Raw genomic sequence first — 6,967 nt, 5'->3', positions numbered from 1 at the left:
CGATGAAGATGAATTCGTGGCCACCTCATGGACTCCTCTAAGAACAATAGCATCATTTCTTACACTGAATTGTTGGGAGTTGGAAGCCATCTTCTCAATCAAATTCCTAGCCTCAACAGGGGTCATATCACCAAGAGCTCCACCACTGGCAGCATCAATCATACTCCTCTCCATGTTGCTAAGTCCCTCATAGAAATACTGAAGAAGGAGTTGCTTAGAAATCTGGTGGTGAGGACAGCTTGCACACAATTTCTTGAATCTTTCCCAGTACTCATACAAGCTTTCTCCACTAAGTTGCCTGATGCCTGAAATGTTTTTTTTGATGACAGTGGTCCTAGATGCAGGGAAGAATTTCTCCAAGAACACCCTCTTAAGGTCAGCCTAGTTGAAAATGGACCTGGGAGCATGGTAGAATAGCCAATCTTTTGCCACTCCCTCCAGAGAATAAGGAAAAGCCTTTAGAAAGATATGATCTTCTTGGACATTAGGGGGCTTCATGGTGGAACAAACAATATGGAACTCCTTAAGATGCTTATGAGGATCTTCACTTGCAAGACCATGAAACTTGGGCAACAAATGTATTAGTCCAGTCTTGAGAACATATGGAAAACCCTAATTAGGATATTGAATGCACAAGCTTTCATAAGTGAAATCAGGTGCATCCATCTCCCTAAGAGTCCTCTCACAAGGTGGAGGTTGACCCATGTTCTCAGTATGAAAATTAGTAGTGGTATGCTCAAAATCAAAATATTCAGAATCACCCTCAACAAAATGCTCAAAATGCACAGAATGACTAGGATGCACACTATGTGATGCAATCCTACCCCCCAAGGGTATTGGATAGAAGACTCCAAGAGGCTTGGGCTAGAGCTACTAAAGAAGGCCCTAGGGTTCTTATGAACCTTAGGGTAGATTTTTGAGCCCATGGATCAAGGTTGGATCCACTCTTCTTTGTAAATATTAGAATAGGTTTTTCCTTCTTTTGGGCCTTGTATTTTGGCCATTCTAGTAGTATAGGGTTTTAGCCTTGTATTTCAGGGCATTTTGAGTAGTCTTTGTAGTAGGGACTTTTTTTTGTATTTTCATGTATTTTGTCAAGGAGGTGAGCTTAGCTTTTAGATGGGTGTGTGTAGCTAAGCTCTAGCTTCTCAAGGAAGCTTCTCAAGGAGGTGAGCTTAGTTTTTAGATCGGTGTGTGTAGCTAAGCTCTATCTTCTCAAGGAAGTTTTCTCAAAGAAGCTTCTTAAGGAAGTTTTCTTAAGAAAGCTTCTCAAGGAAGCTACCTAGTCTATAAATAGAAGCATGTGTAACACTTGTTGTAACTTTGATGAATGAGAGTCTTGTGAGAGAAAACTCAAAGTTCAACTTCTCTCCCTTTTTCTTCCTTCAATTTCGTGCTCCCCCCTCTCTCTTTCTATCCCTCTTTATTTTCCTCCATTGCAGCATCCTCTCCAAGCTTCTTATCCAAGGCTCATCTTGGTGGTGAAGCTCCTTCTCCCATGGCTTATTCCTTAGTGGATGGCGCCTCCTCTCACCTCTTCTCCTTTGTCTTCCGCTGCATCTCCATGGTGGAAAATCACCATTAAAGGACCTCATTGAAGCTCAAAGATACAGCCTTAGTAGAAGCCCCACAAGCAAGCTTCCATCAAGTGGTAATCAGAGCACAAGAGCTTCAAGTAGGTGCTCCTTAAACCTCCATTAATTTTTTGTTTTACCTTCTCTTCCATTGTTGTTTCTTCATTTTTCTCCATGTATCTCCTCACATGTCTTATGCTAAATGTTGTTAACATGATTCTTTAGAGTTTCCACCGATTAGACTTGCTATAAAAGCTAGATTTGATTTTCTATGGTTCAAATTTCTTGTTCTTGCTCTTGAACCATGAATTGTGTTAAGTTTAGGTTCCTTTGAGTTTTGTCTTGTTATTTTTTGTGGCTGAAACCTAAACCATAAAATTATTACAAAAATATTAAAGTAGAAGAAAACCTCAAAAATCTAGAGTGACTTGTTCACCTATCGTAGTTTTGTCATAGAAGTCATGTCTAGTCATGAAACTTGTCACATAAGATTTCTTATGTTTTGCTGAATTTTATTTTCTTGTTTCTTTGTCTAACTCATTTTGTTCATGAGTGTATGAAATTCTTTTAGCCTATTATTGGATTTGAGTCAAATCTTTCATGTTAATTAGTCCTTAACATGTTCAAGCAAAATTCTTAGAGAGTCTTTGATTGTGAACCTTTTCTTGAACTTTTAGGTTTCCTTGTGATTGTGTCTATTGTGAATTTGAGTTTTGGTGATTGAATTGTTGGCTGAAATGTTGATCCTAAATGAATATTGAATGCACAAGCTTTCATAAGTGAAATCAGGTGCAGCCATCTCCCTAAGAGTCCTCTCACAAGGTGGAGGTTGAGCAATGTTCTCAGTATGAAAATTAGTAGTGGTATGCTCAACATCAAAATATTCAGAATCACCCTCAACAAAATGCTGAAAATGCACAGAATGACCAGGATGCACACTATGTGATGCAATCCTACCCCCCAAGGGTATTGGATAGAAGACTCCAAGAGGCTTGGGCTAGAGCTACTAAAGAAGGCCCTAGGGTTCTTATGAACCTTAGGGTAGATTTTTGAGCCCATGGATCAAGGTTGGATCCACTCTGTAAATATTAGAATAGGCTTTCCCTCCTTTTGGGCCTTCTATTTTGGCCATTCTAGTAGTATAGGGCTTTAGCCTTGTATTTCAGGGCATTTTGAGTAGTCTTTGTAGTAGGGACTTTTTTTGTATTTTCATGTATTTTGTCAAGGAGGTGAGCTTAGTTTTTAGATGGGTGTGTGTAGCTAAGCTCTAGCTTCTCAAGGAAGCATCTCAAGGAGGTGAGCTTAGTTTTTAGATCAGTGTGTGTAGCTAAGCTCTATCTTCTCAAGGAAGTTTTCTCAAAGAAGCTTCTCAATGAAGTTTTCTTAAGAAAGCTTCTCAAGGAAGCTACCTAGTCTATAAATAGAAGCATGTGTAACACTTGTTGTAACTTTGATGAATGAGAGTCTTGTGAGACACAACTCAAAGTTCAACTTCTCTCCCTTTTTCTTCCTTCAATTTCGTGCTCCTCCCTCTCTCTTTCTCTCCCTCCTTTTTTTCCTCCATGGCAGCATCCTCTCCAAGCTTCTTATCCAAGGTTCATCTTGGTGGTGAAGCTCCTTCTCCCATGGCTTATTCCTTAGTGGATGGCGCCTCCTCTCACCTCTTCTCCTTTGTCTTCCGCTGCATCTCCATGGTGGAAAATCACCATTAAAGGACCTCATTGAAGCTCAAAGATCAAGCCTCCATAGAAGCCCCACAAGCAAGCTTCCATCAAGTGGTAATCAGAGCACAAGAGCTTCAAGTAGGTGCTCCTTAAACCTCCATTAATTTTTTGCTTTACCTTGTCTTCCATTGTTGTTTCTTCATTTTTCTCCATGTATCTCCTCACATGTCTTATGCTAAATGTTTTTAACATGATTCTTTAGAGTTTTCACCGATTAAACTTGCTATAAAAGCTAGATTTGATTTTCTATGGTTCAAATTTCTTGTTCTTGTTCTTGAACCGTGAATTGTGTTGAGTTTAGGTTCCTTTGAGTTTTGTCTTGTTATTTTTTGTGGCTGAATCCTAAACCATAGAATTCTTACAAAAATATTAAAGTAGAAGAAAACCTCAAAAATATAGTGACTTGTTCACCTATCGTAGTTTTGGCATAGAAGTCATGTCTAGTCATGAAACTTGTCACATAAGATTTCTTATGTTTTGCTGAATTTTATTTTCTTGTTTCTTTGTCTAACTCATTTGTTCATGAGTGTATGAAATTATTTTAGCCTATTATTTGATTTGTGTCAAATCTTTCATGTTAATTAGTCCTTAACATGTTCATGCAAAATTCTTAGAGAGTCTTTGATTGTGAACCTTTTCTTGAACTTTTTAGGTTTCCTTATGATTGTGTCTATTGTGAATTTGAGTTTTGGTGATTGAATTGCTGGCTGAAATGTTGATCCTAAGTGAATATTGAATGCAGAAGCTTTCATAAGTGAAATCAGGTGCAACCATCTCCCAAAGATTCCTCTCACGAGGTGGAGGTTGAGCCATGTTCTCAGTATGAAAATTAGTAGTGGAATGCTCAAAATCAGAATATTCAGAATCACCCTCAACAGAATGCTCAAAATGCTCAAAATGCACAGAATGACCTGGATGCACACTATGCCTAACTAATCTATGAAAGGTTCTATCTATTTTAGGATCAAAGGGTTGTAAATCCCCTGGATTTCCCCTAGTCTTGCACTATATGTAACAAATAATGTGTTTCTCAACAAGCACCTAACAAGGGGGTAAAACTACAGCTATACTCAATCAATATCAAAATGAGCTGAAATTTTGTGAGGAACACCCTAAAATCACGAAAAGATAGCACAAAAAAATTCAAACAAAAATTCAAAGTCTAACTATGAAAACTACCTAAGCAAAGTTTGGAAAAATAGGACAATTATACTTGAAAAATAAAAAAAAAACTTAGTAAACGGCTGATTTTTGGAGTTTGGAGACCTCAACCTGCTAAAGCAGGTTGTCATAGTATGGGAAATTTTTTTCTACCCCAAATGCATATACAATAGTAGTCATTCTGATACCCGAAGCAAAAGTTATGGCCGTTTTAAGTTTTGCTAAAAACAAGTTCCCAAAATTTTTGTCTCTCTCAAAGACTGCCACACGAAGTGCTCCTGGTATTTTTCACACAAAATATGGATCAAAAGAAGCTACCGCATAAAAAAATCATCCAAAAATAACAACTGTAACTATCAAAACAAAAATCGCTAATTAAATTGCAAAATCAATCGCTAATTCCAATCGTTAATCACTGTTCATCACTGTTCACAGCAAAACACAAAGCTGAAACAGTCGCTAAAAACAATCGCTAAACAAGGGATGCAACTGAAATGCAAAACAGAACGCTACACAAAATAAGATAACTAAACACTATTATGAATCTTTGGCCCACTAATCCCCGGCATCGGCGCCAAATTTGATTGAGGCCATACCCGAATCAAATAAACATTAAAAATGTAGTATCTAGGAAGTGATCCTAGGTCGTCTCCCAACGAGCAATGGTCAACCAAACATTCATAACAGATAGTAATAAAATAGTAACGAATTGGGGGGGTTGTTTGTTTTTGTAATTTAAACAGCGAGCAAATTTTAATTAGAAAATAACAGAATTAAAACATGTTGTTTCCCCTTGATTCACAAGCAAGTCTCTTATCCTAGGATACGAAAATTTATCCTTTATCAGTTCAACCAATTAATCCAACCCTAAATTAAATTACTAAGCGAAATTTAACATAAGGCTGTCATTATGTGATTAAGCAACACCTACACAAATTAATCATGAACGAAACTAATCATTAAGCATGAACGTAAATTAAGCGCAGAGACAATTAATCAAGCACTAAGCATGCATGGATTGATAGCAACAAATACAGAGTAATTGGTGAAGAGGAAGAACTGATCAGAATTCAATAGTAATGATAAAACCTCAAAGAGAGTTGTGCTAGATTCTCAAGAGAAAACAGCGCTGGAGACTTAGCCTTCCATTAATCAGTTATAAATGAAATTGCAGATTGAAGCAGAAAACGAAATTGTAGCTTGAAGCAGAAAATGAATTTTTTTGCTACGTGAATAGTACGCATGAACAGTAAAAACTGGAATTGCAAAACCTAAAATTATTCTCCTCCCCCAAAATGAAAAACTCCTAAAACTAAAACCTTGGTGCTGTTATCTAGGTCCTCAGCCCCAAGCTTACAAATCTGTTTTAAGTCCAAGCCCATAAATAAAATAAAATCTCGACAAGATAAGATAAGATTTGATAAAATAAAATCTAGATAAGATAAGATAAGATTGGATGAGATAATATCTAGATGAGATGAAATCTGGATAAGATAAGATTTGATAAAATAAAATTGTCTGCTCTCTTCAAGTCCAAGCCCAATTGATTATAATTCTCCTGAAATTAAATTAAAAACACAAAATTAGTCCAATAGGCCCAAATGATAAAACTGCATAATTAATTTGACAATTAAGGCTAATCAGTAATTAAAATGGTGACAAAAAGGGTTAAGAAATAGGAGAAAATAATGACACATCAAATCCCCCCACACTTAGCCTTTTGCACTCCTGGGCAAAATCAAAAGGCAAAGCAAGGAACAAATCCAAAGACATTAAAGAGAAACAAACAGACACAAAAACAATTACATATTTCTCAATGAATCTCAAGGAATGAAAAGAATGGGTAACATCCAACACGTAAAGAGTTAAAGAATCAAGGTCGTCATGAAAATCATCCAAGCATCTCAAACATGGCAAGATAGTCAATCAGCTCAAGAATGAAAAGTGAAAAGTGCTTGCGCGCTTAGCGCAACTCTGGCTCGCTTAGCGAGCATAAGTGAATTTTGGCGTAGCGTCCATCTTCTTGCTCAGCGGATGCATGCAAGCAGTGTGCTTTGCAAGATGAGCTCTCGCTTAGCACGTGTGTCCAGCTCATCCTTCTTCCAAATTCTTCCTTGTGCTCAGCCACAAGAGTGGTGCGCTCAGCGGATGGCTCGCTATGCCGACAGATTTGCTTAGCGAGAAGCTAAAAATCAGCACTTGACAAACTTGCCTAATTAACCTGAAATTGAAAGGAAATGATTATTAAATACACAAAATGGGAATACTAAGTACTTATTACCTATATTTAACAAAAAGTAATTACAACACTACAAAATAACCATAAATGGGAGGAGTTAGATACAATTTGCACAGATTTATTACACAAAAGGTAGTCGTATTCATCAACTAACAACGGTGCGTCTAATGCACTGGGTCATGGAATTGTGGCAGTGTTGGTTTCGTCGGACAAACAATGTTTGCCTTTCACAGCTAGTTTGTGTTTCGACTGTACAAACAATATGACGG

At 37.3% G+C, this 6,967-nt stretch overlaps 1 non-coding gene across 1 annotated transcript; it reads left to right on the top strand.

Annotated features, from left to right (window-relative positions):
- Positions 1 to 220: 220 nt before the first annotated feature.
- On the top strand, positions 221 to 327 carry LOC113001541 (small nucleolar RNA R71). Its single transcript, XR_003266935.1, has one exon. It is a non-coding gene; the product is annotated as a small nucleolar RNA R71 (small nucleolar RNA).
- The last annotated feature ends 6,640 nt before the right edge of the window (positions 328 to 6,967 follow it).

Source organism: Glycine max, chromosome 4, assembly GCF_000004515.6.
Source record: "Glycine max cultivar Williams 82 chromosome 4, Glycine_max_v4.0, whole genome shotgun sequence".
NCBI lineage: Eukaryota > Viridiplantae > Streptophyta > Magnoliopsida > Fabales > Fabaceae > Glycine > Glycine max.
This window is presented reverse-complemented; position numbering and strand designations above follow the sequence as displayed.